The sequence below is a fragment of the Heptranchias perlo genome, chromosome 40 (assembly GCF_035084215.1).
Source record: "Heptranchias perlo isolate sHepPer1 chromosome 40, sHepPer1.hap1, whole genome shotgun sequence".
NCBI lineage: Eukaryota > Metazoa > Chordata > Chondrichthyes > Hexanchiformes > Hexanchidae > Heptranchias > Heptranchias perlo.
Window position 1 is genome coordinate 13,377,037 of NC_090364.1, and position 27,915 is coordinate 13,404,951.

At 43.3% G+C, this 27,915-nt stretch overlaps 1 protein-coding gene across 2 annotated transcripts in view; it reads right to left on the reverse strand.

Moving 5' to 3' along the window:
• The window catches only part of LOC137305706 (myocardin-related transcription factor A-like), a 138,094-nt gene extending 121,271 nt beyond the window's left edge, over positions 1-16,823 (reverse strand). Inside the window, exons 1-2 of one of the 2 annotated variants that reach the window (XM_067974627.1) lie at positions 16,620-16,823; positions 3,882-4,004 (exon numbers count right to left, since the gene is read on the reverse strand). The gene's annotated coding sequence lies outside the window, so the exon portion shown is untranslated. The remainder of the gene's footprint in view (positions 1-3,881; positions 4,005-16,619) is intronic. The other variant, XM_067974628.1, reaches the window with a different exon arrangement.
• Positions 16,824-27,915: the final 11,092 nt, after the last annotated feature.

Here is a 27,915-nt window from a genome sequence, read left to right on the forward strand (position 1 = left end):
TAAAATGGGATGTGGGCGGCGCTGGCAAGGCCGGCATTTATTGCTCATCCCTAATTGCCCTTAAGGTGGTGATGAGCCTCCTTGTTGAACTGCTGCAGTCCGTGTGGTGAAGGTTCTCCCACAGTGCTGTTAGGTAGGGAATTCCAGGAATTTGATCCAGCGATAATGAAGGAATGGCAATATATTTTCCAAGTCAGGATGGTGTATGACTTGGAGGGGAGCGTGCAGGTGGTGGGGTGTTCCCACGCGCCTGCTGCCCTTGTCCTGATAGAAATTGCAGGTTTGGGAGGTGCCGAAGAAGCCTTGGTGAGTTGCTGCAGTGCATCTTGTAGATGGTACGTACTGCAGCCACGGTGCACCAGTGGTGGAGGGAGTGAATGTTTAAGGTGGTGGATGAGGTGCCAATCAAACTGACTGCTCTGATCTGGATAGTGTTGAGCTTCTTGAGTGTTGTTGGAGCTGCACTCATCCAGGCAAGTGGGGAGTATTCCATCACACTCCTGACTTGTGCCTTGTAGATGGTGGAAAGGCTTTGGGGAGTCAGGAGGTGAGTCACTCGCCGCAGAATACCCAGCCTCTGACCTGCTGTGTCCACAGTATTTATGTGGAGGGTGATGTATGGCTTTCCTTATCCATAATTATCTTACAAATATCTGCCAGGCTCCACGCTCCACTAACAGGTCGTGGTGGCAGTGGTTTGGGAGCCAAGTCCCCTGCTCACAGAGCCAGGGGAAGACAGGATGGTACATTCTTGAAAGACAAAGACAGTGGCAGAAATTCCAAGTCAGATAGTATTTAAGAGGTTGTCATTGAGCAGAACTATGTTAGCACTGATGCAAGTTCTCAACCAAGACATTAACCTAACCGACCTGCTGACTTATCAGCTGTGTATTTCCACCAATTTCTGTCTTTCAGATTTCCAGCACTGTTCTGCATTAAAAGTGCAACTCAATAAAAGGGCGTTCTTACAGAACTGACTGCACACAAGATCAAAAGTGCAAGCGCACACTAGCACTTATCAAATCTGTTAACTGAAAGTAAATTAGATGATACTGGTGAAAATTGGCAATTGCGTATTGTAGATTGAAAGAAAAATTAGATTTCAATTCAGTGAAACATTGCCACAGTGAGCACTAATTCTTTCAGGATGGATTATTTTGGTTTACAGGACTCTGCTGCAGTAGTTTTAATCAGCACAGCCCTTCTTTTGAATGAATAAAATCAGTCAAAGTAATTCAGACAAGAAAGCATGGTTAATGATCTCACCAGACATTATTGAGCTTTGGCCTCTGTTCCAGTTGCTGTTAAATTATCTTCGAGGTACCGACTTATTTCTCAACAATGACTGCACCAGCATTAGGAGCAAAATTCCTCAGCAATTGCTTACTTATTAAGCAGGATTACAGGAAACAATATAAAGCTTCCCACTGGAACAGAGAGCCAAAAAGTCTTGGGAAACATTAACTCGAATTTTAATCATTTTTCTAGGGTGATGATTAAAGATATTGTCTGGCAAATGCCTAAATTTTGTGCCAACATAAAGCCGTAAAAACCAGAACGAACCAAATAGACCAGACTAACATAAGGCAAATAGGGTCATTTTAACCTAACCCGCCCAGCAGGGAACTGACTCGAGCAGATCGGCTGTCTGTTTTACACCCTGCCCAATTTTACTTTCCACTGACTGATCCGATCCAGTCAGTGCCAGGCGGGTTAGCTTCAAATTACTCCGAGACAACCAGGCCTGCCAAACATTTGCACCAGTCCACCAAAGCACCATCAATCTCTCATTGCTCGGGTTATTCTCTGCAAGAGGTGCAGGGAATTGACACATTTGCACAGTCACAAATGGTACTCAGTCAGAGTTGAGCGGGTGGGCCGAGGGCAATTCACCCATTTTCACGACCTCTGGGGAAGTGCTGACATCTACTCAGCCTCTCACTGAAACTGGGAGCTTGCTGTGTACAGACTAGGACAAAGACCCACAAACACCCAAGTAGAATAACAGCCACCCTGTTCAATTCAATCCTGCCAAAGAAAGTATTGTTAAAAACCCGATTCAACAGCATTTCCTCTCTTTCTTTAAGGAGGGAGGAGAAAGTGTTCCTCCAATGTAGATTCTACCCCCTACATGTACCAATTCCTATCCAAGGAAGGGGTGGGTAGCCTGCTTCCAGTCTTAGTGTTCTCACGGTAGCTACTGGGAAGTTTCTCCAGCATAACATTAGAAAGATCGTGGGCATCCTGTTCAGTTCCCACCAGAAACTTCATACCTTGGCTTCAAATGACATCCCCTCCCCAGGTGCTTGTTCAGGCTGAAGCCAATGGTGCAAACACCAGCTCACCCCAAGTGACACCGCCCACATTACACCCCATACTCAATCCCAATCAGCCATCACTCTCATCTTTGCTGAAATCCACTGGCTCCGCATCCATTAATAAAGAACCACGTCATTTACAATCCCTCAGAGGTCTTGCTCCATTCTACCCTCTTCCACTTTCTCTAGCCCAGCTCACACCCTCTGCTCACTGGATTATAGTCTACTTTGCACCCCTCTCCATCCATCAATCAGTGGTACAGCTTTCAGCCTTCACACCTCAGCACTCCAATATTCTATTCTTCCATCTTGCCCCAATTTTGCACCACCTTTAAAAGACTCAATACCCAACTCTTTGGCTATTCCTTTGGCCACTTTCCCTAGTCCCCTCCTGTTCCTGCTCAGGGTCCATTCCAACCACCACCCCCGCCCCCAAACACCCATAGAGTGCCTTGGGATATTCCGTTATATTAAAGGTACCATAAAAGTTGTCATTACTGTAAGGGGTACGACCAAGGCTCACCTTCAGCCTTTCCATCCTATGTGAAAGGATCTTCTTGTTATAAGACACATTTGCCTGCTGGCCACATGTGGCTAATTGGGAATCCAGATGTGAAAATTGTATTTTTGATTATTAATCATTTTTTAATTTACTCGACACTTGTTGATCGTGTGATCTCTGTACTCATTCTTACGGCATGTGAACTTTAACTTTTGTGCGTGCTTGTTGGTAAAACGGTAAAACGAAGAGTGTGCAAGTGTTTTTTGATCATTGAGTGCTTTACTTCCTTTACTGAACGGTGGTAAATATATACACAAGTACATTTAGCTGTATTGTGAGAGTGTATTAAAGCATTTTCTACTAAAATTAGTGCATGTGGCTCAGATGGTGTTGCCGTGGCTAGTCAGCGATTTCTACTTAACAGCATTAGGTTAGGTGCATCTTCCATGGGGATGTAACCACAACAGGAGCTTTCAAAGCACTGTGCAAGTAGAAGAGTTAACTAGGAAAGGCAGCCTAAACCAGGTGCAGCTCACATATTTGGCTGTTTAATATATAACCAATTTCATGATTTCCGTACCTCTTCGGTGGGCACAGAAGGGGAAATCTAAATGCAGTACAACAGTGTGTAATTTAACAGTATAGAAACCATTTATGCAATGCAAACCTGTATCACGGGTGTGAGGATCCTATTGCCAGAGTAAAACATGAAAGACACAGTATAGGAAAGTTCTGTAGGAACAGAACAGATGAAGTGAACCATATCAATTACTAGAGTGCATCTCCAACCAGCAATGGCACACATAGCTCAGGAAACCAGTCACTTAAGATGCTCATAATACATTCAATTGACTCTATGCTGGATGTACCACTGTTGTATATTAAAATAATGTTTTTCTTTTGAAGCATTATCCGCAGGAAAGGCCTGTACATGACCTGGGATCACTGTATCAGACTTAAGCCATAAAGCTTCGTTCAACGCCTTCTCTTCTCTCCCCCCACCCCCCACCCCCCAACATACACTCAAATAAAAAGGAAAGAAATCATTTAGTGCATCTCACCCTGCAGCAAGCGCTCCTCCTGTTGGCTGAATGTGGAGTGGCACTGGCGTCGAAGTCGTGGAGAAGTCCGCACCTCGCTCGCCTGCCCTCCCTTCTGAGGAGGGCCAAGTGGAGATGCGCGCTCTTAATGGGAAACAAAAAGGAAGAACAAAGCAACACGGAAAATTATTTTGAATTTCAATCCAGTTCCCACACCCAGACCCAAGACAACCGACCCTCAAAAATCAGCACTGAACTGCAACTTCATTTGAAGAGGCCACAAGGATAGACTGTATAAGATTGAAGTGTCATATTGAAGTGCACTCCTTCTGAGGGGCTGATTCAAATACACAGAGAGCAATGAAGGCGATCGCTATACTGCACCATGCCATGCCATACCTAACCATGGAATGGACCATCACCAGTAACCAATGGACAAGATTCCACATTTCAGCACAGCTGCCCCTTATCTTGCCAAGTACATACACCAATAACACTCAGACTCTCCTAGAAAACAATGAGGTGGAGTTCTAAACAAACGGCCAAATGCTTTACTTGTCCAAAGTTCACAGTTTCGCACAACGGCACGATCAGATCTGAAGAGCTAAGGATACCGCAAGGGTAGCAGTGGAGTGACATAATGCCACCACACAAAGCACCTCAGTTACTAACATCTTTTCTTAAACAGAAACATTTTGCTTTCCTATAACCTTCTGCAGCCTTCACCCAACACCACTAAAAACCAGATTAATTGGTTATTTATCACATTTACTGTGCACAAATTTGCTGCCATGTTTGCCTGCATAACAGTGACAACCTGCTGGGGTTGTTCTCCTTGGGACAGAGAAGGTTGAGGGGAGATTTGATAGAGGTATTCAAAATCATGAAGGGTCCAGACAGAGTAGATAAAGAGAAGCTGTTCCCATTAGCAAAAGGGTCAAGAACCAGGGGACATAGATTTACGGTGATTGGCAAAAGAACCAACGATGACATGAAAAAAAACTTTTTTTTTTTAAACACACAGCAAGTGGTTAGGATCTGGAATGCACTGCCAGAGGGGGTGGTGGAGGCAGAGTCAATCATGGCTTTCAAAAGGGAACAGGATAAGTACTTGAAAGGAAAAAAATTTGCAGGGCTACAGGAATAGGGTGGGGGAGTGGGGCTAACTGGATTGCTCTTGCATAGAGCCAGCACAGACTCGATGGGTTGAATGGCTTCTTTCCATGCTGTAACCTTTCGACGATTCTATGATATGCTTCACGAGTAACCCATTGGCCGTAAAACACTTTGGGACATTCTGAAGATGTGAAATACATTATATAAATTTAAGTTTTTTCATTATTATTGAATCTGGTTATACAGGTCCCATTCTACAGGAGAGCGAGGGAACAGGAGCAACACTAAACCAAGTTTTTGTCTCTACTTTACTAGTTACGGGTGAGTCTGCACATTTGGGCTAAAAACATAACCTGAACTGGCCTGGTCTTGTTGAATGTGTTATCCATTGGAATGCATGGTTATAATCGAAGGCAGCTTATTTCAATCATTTTTAGTTTAGGTTGGCTATGAAAGTTAGACATGTGGCAACTAATTTCTTTATACACTCAGTTAAACTACAAGTTTCCCTCTGGAGTGAAGAGCAACAGAAGCACTAGGAAATCTTCCTAGACTACACAAATAATTGGCTGCTGCCCTCCCAGTCCCGGCTCTGAACAGTATCTCAATTACGTCACCGTGCAAACAAGTTGTAGGTACATGAAATACAGACTATGGGCCGCTCGTAAACCTAGTCTGCACAAAAAATGCATCTGTCATGCTTGCAAAATGTCTGAGTTGCAGCACTTTGCTAATGCAGCCCGATTAACGAGGAATGCATCCGTGTGAGGTCAAACAGGGGCCAGCTGTGGACCTAAAACAGGGTTTAAAGGAGTTCTTCAGTAGAACACATTAGGAATTTAACCGCTGCAAAGGGGCAACTTTACCTAATTGGCTGAAAATTAACAATGCCTGTGTTTTTCCAGTGGAGTGGCACTCCCACTGCTCTTCGAGAGTTTAATTACCATGGACAGGCTACGTTGCCTCTGCAGCCATCTGCCCATTCTCCCTCATAGAAGGGGTATGCATTGAACATAACAGCAACTCGCATCTATATAATGCCTTTAACGTAGTAAAAACGTTCCAAAGTGCATCACAGGAGCGTAATCAAACAAAATTTGACCACACCACAGAGATATTAGGACAGGTGACCAAAAACTTGGTCAAAGAGGTAGGTTTTAAGGAGTGACTGAAAGGAGAAGAGAGGCAGAGAGATTTAGGGAAGGAATCCCAGAGCTTAGGGCCTAGGCAGCTGATGGCACGGCCGCCAATGGTGGAGCAATGAAAATCCGGGATGCGTAAGAGACCAGAATTGGAGCAGCGAGGAGATCTCGGAGGGTTGTAGGGCTGAAGGACGTTACAGAGATAGGGAGGGGCGAGGCCATGGAGGCACTGACTGACAAAGATGCTTCAACCATGACAGAGATAGATCCAGTTAATTGAACTTGTGTTCCAGGATCCGAGATGGTCCTTGCTGCATCCATGCGAGTGTGATGATCAACCAGCATCCTTTTTACAGCAGAGATCGAAGTCCACATGCTTAGGAACCGGGGGACGACTTCTGACTTCCTTTCACCTCTGACTCCTCTAGGTAATGAATGAGTGTCACACATATAAGAGAGGGTCGAGGGAGCTTACTTTGGCATATCTGGTGCGGTTGTTAAGCTTCTTCCTGCACTGCAAAGGATTCCTGGTATTGAAGGAAGTGGAAGTCACTGCTGCAGCCAGCTCCCTCCACAAAGTGCATATCACACCAGCAAAATACATTGAATATTCTGGAATTTGCACTATTGATGTCAATAATAAAGCAACTTCAATGGTATCAGACAAGGTGGAACTCCTGATTTTGTTTTTACTCTCAGCTATTAAAGCTTCCTCTTGCACTCCTTTCCTCAAGCTGTGGAGAAAGCTGATAAATTGCAGACTCCTTATATGTGTGAAACTCATTCATTACCTAGTCAGAGGTGAAAGTAGGAAGTCAGAAGTCGTCACCCCGTTCCTGAGCACGTGGACTCCGATCTCTGCTGTAAAAAGGACGCTGATTGATCGTCACACTCGCATGGATGCACTAAGGTCCATCTCGGATCCTGGAATGCAAGTTCAACTATCTACATCAACCCTCCAACGCTAACAAGCCGGAAATGAAAAATGGTACACAAAAATTAAGAATTTTTTTTAAAAAAAGATTTAGCATAGCATTGCCACTACACACAAGGAGTTAAAAAAACAGCTTCATTCAGAAGTCATATCCGACCCTAACTTGATACAACTGCTGCAATAATTAGTCAGTTGGTCTGAGGCAGGTACAGAGGAGGAGCCAGGTCGTTTAATTCAAACATCTTTGGAGATTTGTTCAAACGTGCTTAATTGTCAGCTTTATTTGAATTTAATAGTTATTTGAATTTAATAGTTATTTGAATTTGTTCAGACCTCATAACTTTTTCAAAAGTATTTATTAGCCTGTCTTTCAAATCTGGGAGTCTGCCTGTAGACTTCAAAGATTGCAGACCAGTTAGTGACCGAAGGAAAAGAATTGATATATACAGAGATTACTTATACCATAGTTTAACATGGCAGCTGAAAACTATATTATTTTCCACTACACAAGGAGCTAGCTTAACTTAAACACTGAGAAAAAAACATTGTTACTTCTATTTGTTTGTTCTACTATAGTTTAATAAATTTGCCAATTAAAGACGTGGCAAAGTCTAGGCAAGTATTATTCTGCTGCCTTCCAAAGGCAAAGAAGATCATGTGAAAACACCAGAAGCTGGAAAAAAACTGAAGAGGGTCCCGTTTGCTCCCTGGGCACAGCAACTTGCATTTATATAGTGCCTTTAACGTAGTAAAACATCCCAAGGCGCTTCACAGGAGCGTTATCAAACAAAATTTGACACCGAGCCACATAAGGAGATATTAGGACAGGTGACCAAAAGCTTGGTCAAAGAGGTAGGTTTTAAGGAGCGATTTAAAGGAGGAGACACACGTGGAGAGTCGGAGGGGTTTAGGGAGGGAATTCCAGACCTTAGGGCCTAGGTAGCTGAAGGCACAGCTGCCAATGATGGAGCGATGAAAATCAGGGATGCACAAGAGGCACACTACAAATTTACTCATATCTGGTTAGGTGAAAACATTCTCTTTAGGATACAAGGAGCTCAGGCTTACCTACAAAAGCAGTCAAACATAGAAACCAGAAATATCTCGAGTTAAAAAACAGTAAAGAAACTACAAAATCTAACAGCCATTTCTCCCCCCTGCCCCCACCCCACTTTAAGATATTCCTTTCAAAATACTGTGCTACACTGTTCAACATTGGAAGTTGCACCCAAGGATGAACTCAGTAACTCCCTGGCAAGGAGTCCAAGTGAGATTAGATGCCTTGCACCTACAGTGCCTCATTTCAGAGAATCTGGCATTGACCATTGCTCCAGAAAATAGCTGCTACTGCTCTAGAGTTCAAATGGCGTTTCTTTCACACACTTAAGGGCTAGCTCCAGAGGTGCATCAACAGAGGCCTGGATCATTTGTCCACCTTCTCAGTTAATGGGAAATGATAGGGAACCGAAGAGAAGGCAAAGCTATGTAATAGAAAAGGAGCAAGAACTACTGAAATCATTCTAGGTACAGCACAGAAGGAGGCCATTCAACCCATCATGTCTGTGCTGGCTCTCTGCAAGAGCTCTCCAATTAGTCCCATTCCCCTGCTCTTTCCCCATAACCCTGTATTTATTTTCCTTCCAAATATCTGCCCAACTCCCTTTTGAAAGGGACTATTGAATCTGCTTCCACCACCCTTTCAGACAGTGTATTCCAGATCATTACAACTCGCTGCATTAAAAAAACGTTTCCCCATGTCACCTCTGGCTCTTCTGCCCATCACCTTAAATCTGTCTCCTCTGGTTACCAACCCTTCTGCCACTGGAAACAGTTTCTCCTTATTTACTGTCAAAACTGTTCATGATTTTGAACACCTCTATCAAATCTCCCCTTAACCTTCTCTGTTCTAAGGAGAACAACCGTAAGGAAGACTGGCTCAACTCTCGCCTCCTCTTCCCTATCCCGGAAAGCTACATGGAGAAATTTTTATGACGGGGAAAGAATTACATTATATAGAATGTACAGCGCAGAAACAGGCCATTGAGCCCATGATCCATGCCGGAGTTTATGCTCCACATGAGCTTCCTCCCACTCCTCTTCATCTAACCCCATCAGCATAACCTTCTACTCCCTTCTCCCTTGTGTGTTTATCTAGCTTCCCATCAAATGCATCTATACTATTCACCTCAACTACTCCTGGCGGCAGAGAGTTCCACATTATTACCACTCTTTGGGTAAAGAAGTTTCTCCTGAATTCCCTATTGGATATATTAGTGATTATCTTGTATTTATGGCTCCTAATTTTGGTCTCCCCCTCAAGCGGAAACATCTTCTCTACATCTACCCTATAAAACCCTTTCATAATCTTAAAGATTGCTATCTGGAGAAATAAGGGACATTTAAAAAAATGTTGCAGTACATGTGATTAATGATGCAAATGCATCACACTGATGAACATGTAATTGGCTCTCCTCTGTGTATAAATATGTCAAAACTTCCTGCAAGATGTTCTCAAGATGTAACATTCTCCCTCTCAGCCCGTGCTGATTACATTAGGGTTTTGAAACAAGTGGAATAGATTTAACTTGGCCAACATGCAACCTGCAGATTAAAGGCGGTCAGCAGACATTACAAATTAGAACCACTTCTCCTACCAACAGGTTTCATTTCTAGTGTCGGGTCCTGCCTATACAAAGCAGAAAGGAAAGGATCCTGTCGCTAAATGTTGGAAGAATAGGTATGTTCTTGGCCAGGTGTGAACTTGATCTCAAGAATCCTATGAAATCTACGCATTAAGGAGAGCACTGATTTCCTCTGCCCCCAAAGATGACACAGCATATCCTGTGCACAGAGTTTTGTGAAGGAGAGTCCAAATGGTCCTTTCCTCAGTGCTAACTAGAATTAGCATGCCAAGGCCATAAACAGATGCTGTTACTCTGCAATGCCAATCATTCTGAAGTGGGAGCAAAAACAAAATATTGCACTGATAATGGGTGTGGTGATTTTAACAAATTTTCTGCACCAGGTGCATTGCTTTTATGTCTCAGCCAGTAACTGACTATTTGCTGCACTGTACTGGATGGGTGGAAGAGACAAAATACATATAAGAACTGAGAAATAGGAGCACATTAGGGCTTTAAAAGGATATTAAGGGGTGATTGGGTTAAAATTATGAAGGAATAGGACAGAGTAGATAGCAATAGACTGTTTCTAATGATTGAAGTGTCTAAAATGAGGTGACATAGATACAAGATTAAATGTAAAATATTTAGGACAGAAGAAACTTCCCCCCAACACAGAAATTGGTGAGGTTGTGGGATGCACTACCAGAAACATAGAAAATAGGAGCAAGAGTAGGCCATTTGGCATTCGGGCATGCTCCGCCATTCAAAATGATCATGGCTGATCGTCTAACTCAGTACCCTGTTCCTGCTTTTTCCCCATATCCCTTGATCACTTTAGCATTAAGAAATATATCTATCTCCTTCTTGGATACATCTAATGACTTGGCCTCCACTGCCTTCTGTGGTAGAGAATTCCACAGGTTCACCACCCTCTGAGTGAAGAAATTTCTCCTCATCTCAGTTCTAAATGGCATACTCCATATCCTGAGACTGTGACCCCTGGTTCTGGACTCCACAGCCACTGGGAACATCCTCCCTGCATCTAGTCTGTCTATTTCTGTTAGAATTTTATATGTTTCAATGAGATCACCTCTCATTCTAGTGAATATAGGCCTAGTCGACCCAATCTCTCCTCATACATCAGTCCTGCCATCCCAGGAATCAGTCTGGTAAACCTTCGTTGCACTCCCTCCATGGCAAGGACATCCTTCCTCGGATAAGGAGACCAAATCTGCACACAATAATCCAGATGTGGTCTCACCAAGGCCCTGTATAACTGCAGTAAGAAATCCCTGCTCCTGTACTCAAATCCTCTTGCAATGAAGGCCAACATACCATTCACCTTCCTAACTGCTTGCTGCACCTGAATGCTCGCTTTCAGCGACTGGTGTACAAGGACTCCCAGGTCTCGTTGCACCTCCCCTTTTCCCAATCTATCACCATTCAGATAATAATCTGCCTTTCTGTTTTCAAAACCAAAGTGGATAACCTCACATTTATCCACGTTACACTGCATCTGCCATGTTCTTGCCCGCTCACCCAACTTGGCTAAATCACATTGGAGCCTCTTTGCATCCTCCTCACAGCTCACATTCCACCCCAACTTTGTGTCGTCTGCAAACTTGGAAATGTTACATTGAGTTCCCTCATCCAAATCATTGATATATATTGCGAATAGCTGGAGCCCAAGCACTGATCCCTGCGGTACCCCATTAGTCACTGCCTGCCACCCGAAAAAGACCCGTTCATTCCTGCTCTCTGTTTCCTGTCTGTCAACCAATTCTCAATCCATGCCAGTATATTCCCCCCAATCCCATGTGCTTTAATTTTGCACACTAACCTCTTGTGTGGGACCTTATCAAAAGCCTTCTGAAAATCGAAATACACCACATCCACTGGTTCTCCCCTATCTATTCTACTAGTTACATCCTCAAAAAACTCCAGTAGATTTGTTAAGCATGATTTCCCTTTCATAAACCCATGCTGACTTTGTCCAATCCTATTAATGCCCTCCAAGTGTTCTGTTATCACATCTTTTATAATAGACTCTAGCATTTTCCCCACTACTGATGTTAGGCTAACTGGTCTGTAATTCCCTGTTTTTTCTCTCCCTCCTTTTTTAATTGTAAACAATTTTACAACACCAAGTTATAGTCCAACAATTTTATTTGAAATTCACAAGCTTTCGGAGGTTTCCTCCTTCCTCAGGTGAATGTTGTGGAATGTTGTGGAAACATTCCACAACATTCCACAACATTCACCTGAGGAAGGAGGAAGCCTCCGAAAGCTTGTGAATTTCAAATAAAATTGTTGGACTATAACTTGGTGTTGTAAAATTGTTTACAATCGTCAACCCCAGTCCATCACCGGCATCTCCACATCATGGCTACCTCCTTTTTTAAATAATGGGGTTACATTTGCAGAGTTAGGGATTGAAGGAAAGGGGAATAAAGGGACATGGGAATTGAGCAGACATTAGATCAGGACTACTGCTCATGTGGAGGATAAACACCAACATGGACTGGTCGGGCCGAACAATGCATTTCCATGTTGTAATTTCTATGTAATTCTAGTGCAAGGGATGATCCAGCTTCTGAACTGCTCTCCTTTCACAGAAAACAGTAACTCCCCAGCAATACTGCTAACAAGAGGGGGAACACAATCATGACATGGAGCAGGCAATGCAACCCCTCCAATGCCATGTCAGGGGGCGGTGTGGGGGAATAGCACTGCAGGTATCTGTGTCAATCTGGCAAACACAAAATGAAGCCGTCTTAGACACCACGCATTACTAAATTAGTCTGACAGAAGATAGCAGAACTCGGGCTAGAACTAGGAGCTAATTAATCAAAATTACAGCAGTATTCATGTTGATACAAGCTCTGCCACTGTGACTGGGCATCCACATAACATCGTCACAAACACATTCTGAATGCAATCTAGAGAAATCTAGCCCTTTTACAATTATGCTAAGTCTCCCCCCCACGGAATGGGGAGATTCAAGTGCAAACCTGTCTGGTTCTAGACGCAGTTTAGAAATAAGAGACAAGTGACACAGTTGGCACTATCCATTCACCCCAGGCCACATTCACTTAACTTAGGTTTTCTATGGGGTGGGAGGGAAAGAGATAGGGAGACAATAAGCTTTAAAGACAAAAAATAAGTTATGCCTTGTTAATCATCCCTTGCCAATGACAGTCCAGTGATTCTTGCACAACAATGATTCTTATACAAGTGACTGCCCCACTTCAATCCAGCAAGCTAGTAAATTATTTAGCACAGCACGGCAGTACATCAGCAAGTTGGTGTACTAATTATGGTGTATTATGGTTCAGAGTTGCCTCCGTGACGCTCACCGAGCTTCTGGTCTGCAGGGCCCTCAGGTAATGTTGCTGTACAGGAAGGGGCCAAGGAATAATATGGCACATTAAACCTGAGCCACTTCATTCACTGAGCACACCTGCTGGGCTGCAGAATTGGAGGAACCCTGGCATCATGTTGCCACTTCCAACTGGATAATAGTGCATGGCGTGGGGGGAAAAAACAAAACATGAAAACTCCAAATGGAGTATTTGGTCTAAAAACAGGATACAGTTGCAAAAGCATAGCGAACTACTTTGCTGAGATTCTTCATTCAATCAAACACACCGCCACTAGGAGGCGAGTTAGAAACTGCAATGGAATGTGCTTCAGTCTGAATACCAACAAATTGGCAATCCCAGCAGGATTGCAAAACAAAAATTAAACTACAGTACTGCTAACCTCAGGGTTCCACATCTCTTACTGGAAACAGATCTCCCTTCGTTAACGAGGAAAACAACTGAGAGTTAACCCAGTCCACTGGGAACAAGCTGCCCCAGTGATGAACAGCCGCTTAAACTAGGTTTCACCCAGATGCTTCCTATTTACACATTGCCTTACCTGCTCTATACATATAGTGTATCATTAGCACTGGATTCTCCGTTCCGAACAATGCCATCGCTCTCCAGTGGCTCTTGGGTCCAGAGCCGTGTTTTTTCCCACTCCCTTGCAACTTCACTCCTCAAAAGCTGGTGTAAAAAGACTACCACTGGTGGACTCAGCTTAGTGTACAGGCATGTTCTGATGTGGGCCCCTCCCACTGATATTTGTTAGATACAGCCAACATGTATGAGCTCACCCTCACAACTAGGACAGCCTTGAATACACAAAGCTTTTACAACGCCTGTGAACTTTACCCTGCGAGGCCAATCACTTGGATTCTTCAGCAATCAACATTAACCCTTTCACAGAATTTTTTTTTAAAAAAGGGGAAAAATTGCACACACCAACTACACTTCCTTCTCACGGTGTGAATCAAGAAATATTTTACTGTCCTCTACTCACTCATTCCTTTCCAGGACCTCAAAATTGTGGCACTCTACCTCCTTCAGTCTTCCCTTGCTCCGACAATGAAGCATTTAAAACCAAAGTCTGTGATCGACGAATTATCGCTTCCTAATACACCGAGGCCTCAGTTACTCTCATCAACTTTGATGACCCGTGCTATGGACCAGGGCCCTCCAATTTAAAAAAAACACAAAAATATTTTAACGTCCCAGCTGAATTCCATGAAGCTATTAAAATCAAGACAAGCAATTATACAACTTCATCAAAATTGGCGCTGTCTTAAGTCCACTCAAAATCTCCACCATAAATTACACTTGCAGTTAATATCGGAGGATTAAAAAGACGACAGCAAACCTGTATTGGCATCAGCACTGGTCTGACTGTCCCAGAAAGGCAATGAAATCAAGCACTGCTCATAATACATTTTGGACCAAAATGCCTCCAAGATGGGGCTCACTTGGTTTGCATATTCCACGCAGTTACTGGGACGGAGACATTGAATAACTTAAAACATCAACTAAACATTATCCGCATTGGCAGGAAAAAAATACACGGGGCAAAAAAAAACCTTAACATGGGCCGTAATTTTATAATAAGAAAACTGTGATAGGTTGTGAGAGACTGCTGACCTGCAAAACAGAATACGCAGTTCACACTAATGAGTTGGGTGTTGGGGGCAGGGATGCACTTGCTGGCCAAAGGAAACAGTTCTCACCGCTTCCAAACTTTTACAATTAACGTGGTTTGGGACAGTCCAAAAGGGGAAAAATGAAGGATTTGATTTACAGGGCACCTCGCCAAGGCTGAGGGGTGCCAGACCACTTCAGGTAAAATGAGTAACATTGCGGTGCAGTCACTGTTACGTATGCTAAACAGCAGGTTCGTCAGCTGGGTGCACTTCAAACTGAGAAAATTCACAGAGACAAAAACCTACAATTCAGACTATATTTGGTGTGCGGGATTCAGGACAAATGTACGTTGGGAGCACAAGTCAGAGTAGCCACAACGCTAACCCTCAGGCAATCACTAGATCTACTTTCCGCCATGTATAGATAATTTGAAAATGGTAAATACCAGAATATAAATATCCTGCTGGAAGAAAAATACATCAAGAACATATAAAACTTACTGGAACAAGACATACATGGGTATTACACACAAAACTGCTTAGCATTAAAAAAAGGGACTTTAACCAAATCAGACTCACACAGGGCAGTTAGCAGCTATTAAAAAAAAGCAGACACAAGTTTAGAGCAGCACCGAGAGATGCTGGCAAATCATAGGTTGCCAGTGAAAGTGGCAATAAGTGCTTTGGGAATCTTTAAGGAAAAAAAGATGAAACAGAAAAGATATTACAGCCTGAAATAGTGTCCAAATAGGCTAGTGGTTTTATGCATCTCAGCCGATCCAAACTGATGCGGTTTGCTGATACATATAAAAACTGCAGAGAAATCTGTCCCTGGTATTGTTTACACATTTTATGTCACACATCACAACATTGCCAGGAAATGGTTTTCCCATTTTCTAGAGGTTTCACAATTGAAAACAGATGACACAGGGAAAATAACTTGACGATCTGCATATTGATTTAGTTTTCATCTCACAAATTTTTTTTTTTTAAAAAGTGACCATTTAAAACTGTTACCCAACATCAGTTATAAGCAGAAAGCAAAAGGAATGATGGAACACGACCACTCGAGACAAAGACAACTACCATAACTCATGATCTACAATCTCGGTAATTGGATCCTATAATCTGTGTATAGAATAGTTCATATCGCTAATTAATGTAGGTTTTGCTCCCCTTCCCCCACAATGTCCCTTTAAAAGGGGAACAGATTTGCATTTATATAGTGCCTTTCATGACCTCAGGACGTCCCATAGCGCTTTACAGCCAATGAAGTACTTTTGAAGCATAGTCTCTATGGTAAAGTAGGAAACGTGGCAGTCAATTTGCGCACAGCAAGATTCCGTAAGCGGCAATTAAATAAATGACCAGATAATCTGTTTTAGTGACAGTGGTTAAGGGATAAATATTGGCCAGGACACCGGAGAGAACTACCCTGCTCTTCTTCGAATCGTGCCATAGGATCTTTTACATCCACCCGAGTTCGCAGACGGAATCTCGGTTTAACGTCCCATCTGAAAGACGGCACCTCCGACAGTGCAGCACTCCTTTAGTACTGCCACTGAAGTGTCAGCCTGGATTATGTGCTCAAGCATCTGGAGTGGGACTTGAACCCACAACCTTTTGACTCAGAGGCAGGAGTGCTACCACTGAACCTTCTCCTGTGCTAACGGCACAAACTCCTACAGGGTTATGGTTCTATACCACCAGCATTCCTTTGGACATTGCACCCAAGAAGCCATTCTTCATTCTACACAGCAAATACCTGGCAGAATATTCGACCATGCAAGACATCACAGCTGAGCTTGTTCTCACTGGCTCTCGTTAGCTTTTCAGTGTCCCACTCTAAGAAGTGCTCGTATTTGGGCATTGGATGAGAACAAGATTACAAATTGCCTGTCAACACACAAAACACTACAGGGCTATATGCACCCAGGAGGTACTCACCATTTTTTCTCTTATTCAGTGGAGAAAGGCCCTCGTTTGGCTGCAGCGTGAGCTCTTGCAATTCATTTGTGACCGCTTCGCTCTGTGGACTCGGAGCCAAGCCATCTTCTTCACCATCGCCAACCCCACCACCGTCTGACCCATTCCCAGAGACGGCGAGGGGAAGGCTAACTTCATTCGGCAAATCCACTTTGGCTCGAATGTTAACCTGCGGCAAAAAAAGGTGGGGGTGGAATGTTAAAAAAATTATGAATGCACACATTCCTACTACTATATTACTATCCCTAGAAACACTTAAAGGATAAAAGAGATCTGAAAAGGATAGACTACAATCAAATTACTTTCAACAGGGTTTGAACACTGATTAAATATTTTGTGCAACATTATTGATTAGCTGTCACTATGCAGATATAATTAATTGTATCTTTTTTTCTAACAAAAGTGCACAGCACCCTCTAGAATGGGTTCTACCTTCTTCAAATGCCTGATTTTAAGATCTGAGGTCAAGTCTCTGGAGCAAACAGCTCCCATGGATTTTTTTCCCTTTTGGGATGGTGAAAAAAAATGCAAATAAACCCTATCCCAACATTGAAACCTATGCACCCCCTCTCCTCCTTTAAATAAAACCCTCAAAACTCATCTTCAGCCAAATTTTTGGTCAACCATTTCCTGGTTCAGTGTCCTTTATCCATATGTCATGTCAAGTACTATTGCACATTTCTTTATTTTAAAGACATTACATAATTTATATATAAATAACATATACATGAGAGTATAAAGATGTCCCAATGTGCTTCATTGAATGTATTTTATTATTACAAAAGCACTTGTGTTGTTGGTGAAACATACCCAAAGCTGAATTGATGGGGTACAGAGAACTTTAAAGCAAGTTAGAGATTTCGGTTGGAAATCCATTCTTTTCCCAAAAGAGTTTACACAAACTGAAAAGTGACTGTGGCTCAGACCCACACACACACCCTCTATCTCTGCTCAAGAATAGCACTGACAAGGCCTGGAAGAAAGCACTGTATTCAGCAGGAGAACGAGTCGCTGTGCCCCACCCTGGGGCAAGGGGCAGGGAGATCCAATCATAAAATGGAAGATTGCAATCCATTACTCACAAAACAATCTGCATCACACTTACCAAGCTCATGTTAAACCGAATTGTAACAAGGCTATTAGGTCAGAACAGATTTTTTTTTGGCCAGCCATGTGTCTGACAAGTATGTGATTTAGGAGTCGCCAAAACAAACTATGGAGAAACCCAAATAAGCAGAGTTTCTACTTGGAGCGCGCACAATCTCCCAGGAGGGATACAGCCCTTACATAGAATGTACAGCACAGAAACAGGCCGTTCAGCCCAAATGGTCCATGCCAGGTGTTCATGCTCCACATGAGCGTCCTCCCATCCTATTTCATCTCACCCTATCAGCATATCCTTCTATTCCTTTCTCCCTCATGTGTTTATCTAGCTTCCCCTTAAATGCATCTATGCTTTTCACCTCAACTACTCCTTGTGGTAGCGAGTTCCACATTCTAACCACTCTCTGGGCAAAGAAGTTTCTCCTGAATTACCTATTGGATTTATTAGCGACAAACCATCGCCCAAGCCCATAGAATTCAAGTGCAGACTGGCAAGAGTCAGGCTGGCCTGAGTAGGTGCAGGAGCACTGCTGGAGTTTAACTGGCGATAAAAGCACACAGCCGAGCTGCAGAAATGAAACTGAAGAAATGTTAGCAAGATTTGGCTACATCGTGGATATATACTCCTTTAAAAAGAAAACTGCTAAACAACCCAACCTTTTACATCAGGGCGGTAGAAACAATCCAGAATATTAAGCCATACCAGGGAGACACCGAAGAGAAAAACAAAATCAATAGCCACTGCACCCAGCTGCAAGATAAAATTTCCCAACATGGGTGACAGAAATAACCTAGGGTGTGGGAGCAGTCATAGAATCATAGAAAGTTACAGCACAGGAGGAGGCAATTCGGCCCATCGTGTACGTGCCGGCTGAAAAAGAGCTATCCAGCTTAATCCCATTTTCCAGCACTTGGTCCGTAACTCTGTAGGTGACAGCACTTCAAGTGCACACCCAAGTACTTTTTAAATGAGTTGTGGTTTCTGTCTCTACCACCCTTTCAGGCAGTGAGTTCCAGACCATCCTCCAGGTGAAAAAAATTCTCCTCAGCTCCATTCTAATCCTTCTACAAATTACTGACCCCTCTGCTAAGAGAAATATGTCCTCCCTATCCGCTCTATCTAGGCCCGTCATAATTTTATATACCTCAATTTAATCTCCCCTCAGACTCCTTTGTTCTAAAGGAAACAACCCCAGCCTATCCAATCTTTTCTCATAGCTAAAATTCTCCAGCCCTGGCAACATCCTCGGAAATCTCCTCTGTATCCTCTCCAGTGCAGTCACATCTTTCCTGTAATGTGGTGACCAGAACTGTGTGCAGTACTCAAGCTGTGGCCTAACCAATGTTTTATACAGTTCTAGCATATTCTATGCCTTGGCTAATAAAGGAAAGTATCCCCATTGCCTTCTTAACCACCTTATCTACCTGTCCTGCTACCTTCAGGGATCTGTGGACATGCACTCCAAGGTCCCTTTGTTCCTCTACACCACTCAGTATCCTCCCATTTATTGTGTACTCCCTTGCCTTGTTTGCCCTCCCCAAATGCATTACCTCACATTTCTCCGGATTGAATTCCATTTGCCACTTTTCTGCCCACCTGACCAGTCCATTGATATCTTCCTGCAGTCTACAGCTTTCCTCCTCACTATCAACCACACGGCCAATATTTGTATCATCTGTAAACTTGTTGATCAAGCCCCCCACATTCAAGTCCAGATCATTAATATATACCACAAAAAGCAAGGGGCCTGGTACTGAGACTTGTGGAACCCCATTGGAAACAGCCTTCCTGTCGCAAAAACACCTTCAACCATTACCCTTTGCTTCCTGCCACAGCCAATTTTGGATCCAACTAGCCATTTTCCCTTGGATCCCATGGGCTTGTACTTTTTTGACCAGTCTGCCACGTGGGACCTTGTCAAAAGCCTTGCTAACATCCATATGTACACTACATCAAATGCGTTACCCTCATCGACCCTCCTTGTTACCTGCTCAAAAAATTCAATCAAGTTAGTCAGACATGACCTTCCCTTAACAAATCCATGCTGACTGTCCTTGATTACTCTGTGTCTTTCTAAATGACGATATATGCTGTCCCTCAGAATTGATTCCAATAATTTACCCACCACCGTGGTTAGACTGACTGGCCTATAATTACTTGGTATATCTCTAGCTCCCTTTTTAAACAATGGTACAACATTAGCAATCCTCCAGCACCACGCCTGTAGCAAGGCAGGATCGGAAAATGATGATCAGACCTGAGGTATTTCCTCCCTTGCTTCTCTTAGCAGCCTGGCAACTTAGCTACTTTCAAAGATGCTAAACCCCTTAATACTTCCTCCTCACTATGTTTATCCTATCCAATATTTCACAATCCTCCTCCTCAACTACAATCTCTGCATCGTCCCCTCTATTGTGAAGACAGATGCAAAGTATTCATTAAGAACCATACCCACATCTTCTGCCTCCACACATAGGTTACCTTTTTGGTCACTAATAGGCCCTACTCTTTCCTTAGTTATCCTCTTGCTCTTTATGTATTTATAACACATTTTGAGGTTTTCCTTAATTTTACTTGCCAGTATTTTCTCATGCCCTCTCTTTTCCTAATTTCCTTTTTAATTTCACCTCTGCACTTTCTATACTCCTCTAGGCTTTCTGCAGTATTGAGCTCTCGGTGTCTGACATAAGCTTCCCTTTTTTGCCTTATCCTACCCTGTATGCTCCAGAACTAGCCGCGCCTCTAGCCAAACTGTTCCAGTACAGCTACAACACTGGCATCTACCCGACAATGTGGAAAATTGCCCAGGTATGTCCTGTCCACAAAAAGCAGGACAAATCCAATCTGGCCAATTACCACCCCATCAGTCTACTCTCAATCATCAGCAAGTGATGGAAGGTGTTGTCGACAGTGCTATCAAGCGGCACTTACTCACCAATAACCTGCTCACCAATGCTCAGTTTGGGTTCCGCCAGGACCAATCGGCTCCAGACCTCATTACAGCCTTGGTCCAAACATGGACAAAAGAGCTGAATTCCAGAGGTGAGGTGAGAGTGACTGCCCTTGACATCAAAGCAGCATTTCAGAGTGTGGCATCAAGGAGCCCTAGTAAAATTGAAGTCAATGGGAATCAGGGGGAAAACTCTCCAGTGGCTGGAGTCAAACCTAGCACAAAGGAAGATGGTAGTGGTTGTTGGAGGCCAATCATCTCAACCCCAGGACATTACAGCAGGAGTTCCTCAGGGCAGTGTCCTAGGCCCAACCATCTTCAGCTGCTTCATCAATGACCTTCCCTCCACCATTAGGTCAGAAATGGGGACTTTCGCTGATGATTGCACGATGTTCAGTTCCATTCGCAACTCCTCAGATAATGAAGCAGTCCGTGCCCGCATGCAGCAAGACCTGGACAACATCCAGGCTTGGGCTGATAAGTGGCAAGTAACATTCGTGCCAGACAAGTGCCAGGCAATGACCATCTCCAACAAGAGAGTGTCTAACCACCTCCCTTTGACATTCAACGGCATTACCATCGCCAAATACCCCACCATCAACATACTGGGGGTCACCATTGACCAGAAACTTAACTGGACCAGCCATATAAATACTGTGGCTGCAAGAGCAGGTCAGAGGCTGGGTATTCTGCTGCAAGTGACTCATCACCTGAATCCCCAAAGCCTTTCCACCATCTACAAGGCACAAGTCAGGAGTGTGATGGAATACTCTCCACTTGCCTGGATGAGTGCAGCTCCAACAACACTCAAGAAGCTCGACACCATCCAGGACAAAGCAGCCCGCTTGATTGGCACCCCATCCACCACCCGAAACATTCACTCCCTTCACCACAGGATGCACTGCAGCAATTCGCCAAGGCTCCTTAGACAGCACCTCCCAAACCCACGACCTCAACCACCTAGAAGGACAAGGGCAGCAGGAACATGGGAAGAACACCACCTGCACGTTCCCCTCCAAGTCACACACCATTCTGACTTGGAAATATATCGCCGTTCCTTCATCGTCGATGGGTCAAAATCCTGGAACTCCCTTCCTAACAGCACTGTGGGAGAACCTTCACCACACGGACTGCAGCAATTCAAAAAGGCGGCTCACCACCACCTTCTCAAGGGCAATTAGGGATGGGCAATAAATGCCGGCCTTGCCAGTGACGCCCACATCCCATGAACAAATAATTTTTAAAAATGCTCCTCGTCATCCAGGGGGCTCTAGATTTGGCAGTCCCATCCTTTTTCTTTGTGGGAACATGTTTACTCTGAATCCCTTGAATCTCCCCCTTGAATGCCTCCCACTGCTCTGATACTGATTTACTGTCAGTCGATTTGGTGTACTATTTTCATTGAAATGAGGGAAAACCTAAAGAAAATGGATTTCAGTAGAGGACAAGTGGAACCCCTCTAAAGGCACAATTTATTTATGTAAAATAAATACATTCAATCTCAGACTAAATACATGAGACACACTAAGTGGATTAAGAACCAAAAAGAGGAAAAACGACCCTTCTACAAATCTTACAGGGAGAAAAGGGAAGGGGTCACTGAGATGAAGGACACACAGAAACACGTAAAAAGGGTGGTCAGAGGAGCAAAGAGAAAAAAAATACAACTACAGAGACAAAACACAACAGTAAGAGAACAGCCAAAGAAAAGACAAAAACCATAAAAGATGCAAAAGGGCTTGAAACAGGATGAGAACAACACAGAAAATATTCTCAATGATTATTTCCTCCAAATATTCGCTTGGGAAGAAACAGATAATATGTCCTCCTCAGCCAGAGATAACCTAGGCGTGACTTCAATAAAAATGAATTGGAAGTGCTCAAAACTAATCAATCTCCAGGGAGAGATACTATTTAATCCATGAGTGCTGGGAAAGATCAGGAGGGAGATTTATGAGGCAATGACCATTATTATATGAGTCATTGAATAACAGGCTAACTTGGTGCCCATGTACAAAAAGGGAAATGAAACAGGCACAGGCAACTGCAGACCCATTAATGCTACTTGGATCTGTATAAAGTAATTGAATTGATTGTCAGAAGTAAACATGCGAGGATTATCTGTACAACATTAATCTAGCTAACAACAATCAATATAGATTCGAAAGGGGATATCCTGGTGACTAACCTCCTCGGCTTCTCTCAGAAAGCGACAAACCAAGAGAACTGTCGAAATCCCCATGATGTGGTGTACCTGGACTTCCAAAAGGCGTTCGACAAAGTTCCACATAAAAGCTATTAGTTAAGCTGAAAGCTGTCGAGATCCAGGGTATATCTTGGGAATGGATAAAAAAGTTGGCTCAAGGGTAGAGAACAATGGGGACCTGTTACGGTTGGGAAAATACTGAGTGGGGTTCTCTAGGAATTGGTGTGGGGACCATGGCAGTTTCTAATTTAGAGCCATAATTTGGATTCAGAAACTCAATGCAAATTGGTCAAATTTGCAGGTGATACCAAAACGAGTACAGGCAATTGGAATTGGAGGAGACAGTTCAAACTAGAGAACGAAAATGCAAGGGGGCTGAACAATGGCAGATGAAATTTAATACAAACAAATGGCAAGTACTGCACAGAGGAAGAAAAAATGGGCAACACACATACTCCACGAATGGTGTTGAAATTGCTACGGATGAAGTTAAGACAGACCTCGGAGTCTCAGTGAAACAGCCTAGATTACACACTCAGGTCCTGGAGTGCACGTCCCAAATTGGAGCATAAGCTGTTTTCATATCCTAGACAACCACGTCATAACCTCACCTTGTCAAAAGAGGGCATAGAAGCCTACAGGAGTTCTGGAGGGAGTAAAGTCTATGCCTCCAAAATCCTACCCACACACCCCCAATACTCTACCCTTGCTAACTTCCATTGGCTCCCTGTTCCTTAATAACAGCACTGCATTCAGAAAAACGTTACGTGGACACCAGGGAATGCAGCCCGAGGCTACAAATCAAATCCCCACCTGTTTTCTCCCTAACGGCAAGGGGTGCAGGAACAGAGAGATCTGGGGGTATATGTGCACAAATCTTTGAAAGTGGCAAAAAAAGCATACAGGATCCTGGGCTTTATAAATAGAGGCACAGAGTACAAAAGCAAGGAAGTTCATATTGAACCTTTAAAAAATACTGGTTCGGCCACATTGTGTCCAATTCTGGGCACCGCACTTTAGGAAGGACATGAAGGCATTAGAGAGGGTGCAGAAAAGATTTACTAGAATGGTTCCAAGGATGAGGGACTTCAGTTACATGGATAGACTGGAGAAGCTGGGGTTGTTTTCCATAGAGCAGAGAAGGTTGAGAGGAGATTTGATGTGTTCAAAATCATGACTGGTTTAGATAAAGTAAATAAAGAGAAACTGTTCCCATTGGCGGAAGGGTCAAGAACCAGAGGACACAGATTTAAGGTGATTGACAAAAGAGCCAGAGGTGACATGAGGAAAAACTTTTTTACGCAGCAAGTACTTATGATCTGGAATGTGTTGCCTGAATGGGTGGTGGAAGCAGATTCAATCATAGCTTTCAAAAAGGAATTAAATAAATATTTGAAGGGGAAAAAATTTGCAGGGCTATGGGGAAAGAGACTAACTGGATTGCTCTTACAAAGAGCCGGCACAGGCTCAATGGGCCAAATGGACTCCTTCTATGCTCTAACAATTCTATGATTCACTTCTACTTGCTGCTTCTCTGACAGCAGAGCCAAGTGGTCCACCATGATCCAACCCTGTCCAAACACTTGTGACCCTACACACCGCAGTGCTGACGCACTACCCTTCCACACTAAACGTTTACTTTACTTTAAACTCGTGAAAAGAGTACCGAGTCACAAGCAGAGAAAGAGGAAGTATGCTGATCTCAGGTTCAACAGGAAACAAAACACTTTTTCTTAAAAAAACCTCAGTAAACTGCAAAGTAAGTCACCGCACCAACTCATCACAAGAACTTCCAGAACAAAGCAAAACAATTCAGAAGTATAAATTGAAGTAAATAGGCCCATATAAACCGAGCATGACCTGGGTAAGCCAACTTATGCTAAGAAATCCATTTTAGCCCTAAGAGAAATTTCTGTTCGCAGGAGGAGCCAAAATAAAAGAAATTGCTAAATTACTGTTAACTTCCAAGATTATTAATTACAAGCACTGTGCCTTCGGCTGAGAAGAGAAACTCCTCACTGGGCTTGTGCGATCCCCTGAATGACTTACTGCTTACTCCCTTGCAAGCGGAAAAGCACTGAAGGCTTCTGAAACGCTTAGCGACTAAAGTCTCTGCAGCAGTCGTTTTTAAACTGAGGGCCACTTCAACGGAATCAAAGAAAGGTGCAGACAATACCTTGCACGGAATGAAGTGTGGATCTGGGTCGTGAAGTTTGCTCACGCACCTCCTTAGTATTATGCACAGCACAATTAAACTGCATGAATGCTGCAGCACACCAAACAGGTCTCAATGTGATTTTGTATCTGTAAATCTTGCTGTATCTCTCCAGTGGCCAGGTACAGGTCACAAAGAGGTTTTTGTTCTCTCTCAACTAGCTGCGGGGGACATGGTGTGCACAACCATCAGTTATTGCAATGATGCAACCACTAAAAGATGCTGGAGGTCACTCTTCAGTCACAGATCTAGAGCTCAAGGACCCCTTTAAATCATTTCCCAAAATCAATAAATGGGCATTTTTAATGTGCCAGTATGACGGGCCACATAGCTTCAGGCGTTTCCTACATTCCAATACAGGCACGATGAGCCGAACAGCCGCCTTCTGTGCTATAAGATTCTATGATTACAACAGTGACTACACAAAAGTACTTCATTGGCTGTAAAGCGCTTTGGGTTGTCCTGAGGTTGTGAAAGGCATGATATAAATGTAAGTTCTTTCTTTATAACCAATTCGACAGCAGCAGTGCCAAAATTAAATATTGTGCCTGACTTTGAGAATACTAGAAATGGGGGCTTGCAAACCTTAGATAACCAGCTTGAATTCCAGGGCTGCTGCAAATTACTGAATATTCAAATCACAGCGTATTTGCCCCCTCAATAGGGTAGTGGGACAGGCTATGGTTGTAACCTACAGAAGGGAACACCACACTACAACAATAAATGCTTCCATAGCCTAGAATGAATTGCATTGCAATACATTGGGCCAGAAATTGCTCCCGAAATAAGAGGAGCTCAACAGCGCTCTCAGTTTCTAGTGGTGAATTGAAGGAGCAAGTTCCCGCATTTGCACACGCGCAGTAAAACGCGAAAATCGTGAACTTGCTTCTAATGGTTCACCGGCAATATGACAGCTTCGAAATAAAGGGCCATCGCACGCTGCAATCAGGAAAAAGCACCAACTTGCTTATCTGCCCAGCTGGAAAGTAACTAATTACACCACCAAACAGGTATGCTTAAAAATACCAGGTCTAAACTAAGTTTTAAAAGCACAGTTAGTCTTAATGACTGCCAAACAACTAAAAATTAAATTTAAAAAATGTGGAGTCTCATATTACTTCTTATTTTAAGAGTTTTAAGTCAGTAAAAAATTAAAAATTATTTGTTTTTACTTTATGTTCTGTCTCCAATTTAATTCAATTATTTCTTTGGCTTTTTATATAATTTTTTTTTTAAATTTACAATGACATCCAGAATATTAACTTTAAATGAATGAAGTCTGCTTGCCGGCTTGGGCAATGCAGCCTGAATCTGTGGGCGTGACTTCTCTTCCTGACAGATTTTGTGGGCGTGCCTTCTCCTCACAGACCTTTCCAGCCGCGCGGCAACTCACACTGTGCAGAGGCTGGGCTGATGGCGCACATTTTGTTTAAACTTTAAATTCAAGCAATTGTACGCCTCGGAGCCCGCAGTAAGTACTTTCGTTAATTGAATTCGCAGGAGCTGTGGTGAATGGTGCCTCACTGCTCGGAGCGATTTCTGGCCCACTGTGTTGTTGCACTGGGGCACAAAATCCAGTACAAGTGGCACACAGCACTGATTCCACTTCTGGTATGACCAAGCCCATTCTGATTTCTAGGCAGCAGGAAGCCAATTATAACCAGTGGACCAAATCATTTCTGAAAAGAATAAGACAGTTATAAAACAGAGGGTTGGAACGTGCTTTTGTAGGCTATAGTCAAGAAATGGAAAATTTGTATCTTGCATTTCTTAGTATCTACTCCATGGATGCGGCACAACAGAAATACGGCTGCACGTTGCCGCTCTTACTAAACAGTCAGGGGAATTCCTTCTGCAATGCAACTTTCCATCACTTTTTTAAAAAACCCTAGTTTTTGCTAGGTCTCCAAATCTGCCACCAGTACTGCCATGGCAATCATACTGAGCTGCACCAGTGTTTATATCACAAATGTAAACATTACGTCACGTGCAAGCAGGCAAGATGTACAGGGCCAGCTCCCAATCTTTTCCCTGGCCTTCTTAGAATCATTACAGCACAGGCGGCTGCCATTTGGCCCATCGAGCCCGTGCCGGCTCTTTGTAAGAGCAATCCAGTTAGTCCCATTCCCCCGCTCTTTCCCGTAGCCCTGCAAATTTTTTCCTTTAAAATATTGGCCAGTTCCTTTTTGAAAGCCACGATTGAATGTTCTTCCACCACCCTTTCAGGCAGTGCATTCCAGATCATAACTACCCGCTGCGTAAAAAAGTTTTTCCTCATGTCGCCTTTGGTTCTTTTGCCAATCACCGTAAATCTGTGTCCTCTGGTTCTCGACCCTTCCACCAATGGGAACAGTTTCTCTTTATTTACTTTATCTAAACCAGTCTTTTTGGGTTATGTATCCTTTTTATCCCCCCCTCAAAATAGAAATCTCTCCAATGCTAATTTGCACTACTGCTCTCCAGTAGGTTGGTTTGGCGAACGCCAGTTTGGAAGAGACACATCCCAGTCTTCTGCCCCCAGACTTCTATCCACGCTCAAAAGATCGACTCTCAAGTTTCCCAAAACCCAACGGTAAAGCAACTTCAGCTACACTCTTCCTGCTATTTTGTTTTGTAGGTTCCAGGCCCATGTCTGTTACATTTTAAATAAGCAATTAATTTTGGATGTAGTGTGTTTTTTTTAAAAAAGAAAAAACTGCAACGAGTTCTACCTGATCAGGTATAATTTTAAACTGACTAATACGGGACACATTACAGACCTGAGCTAAAACAAATACAGGC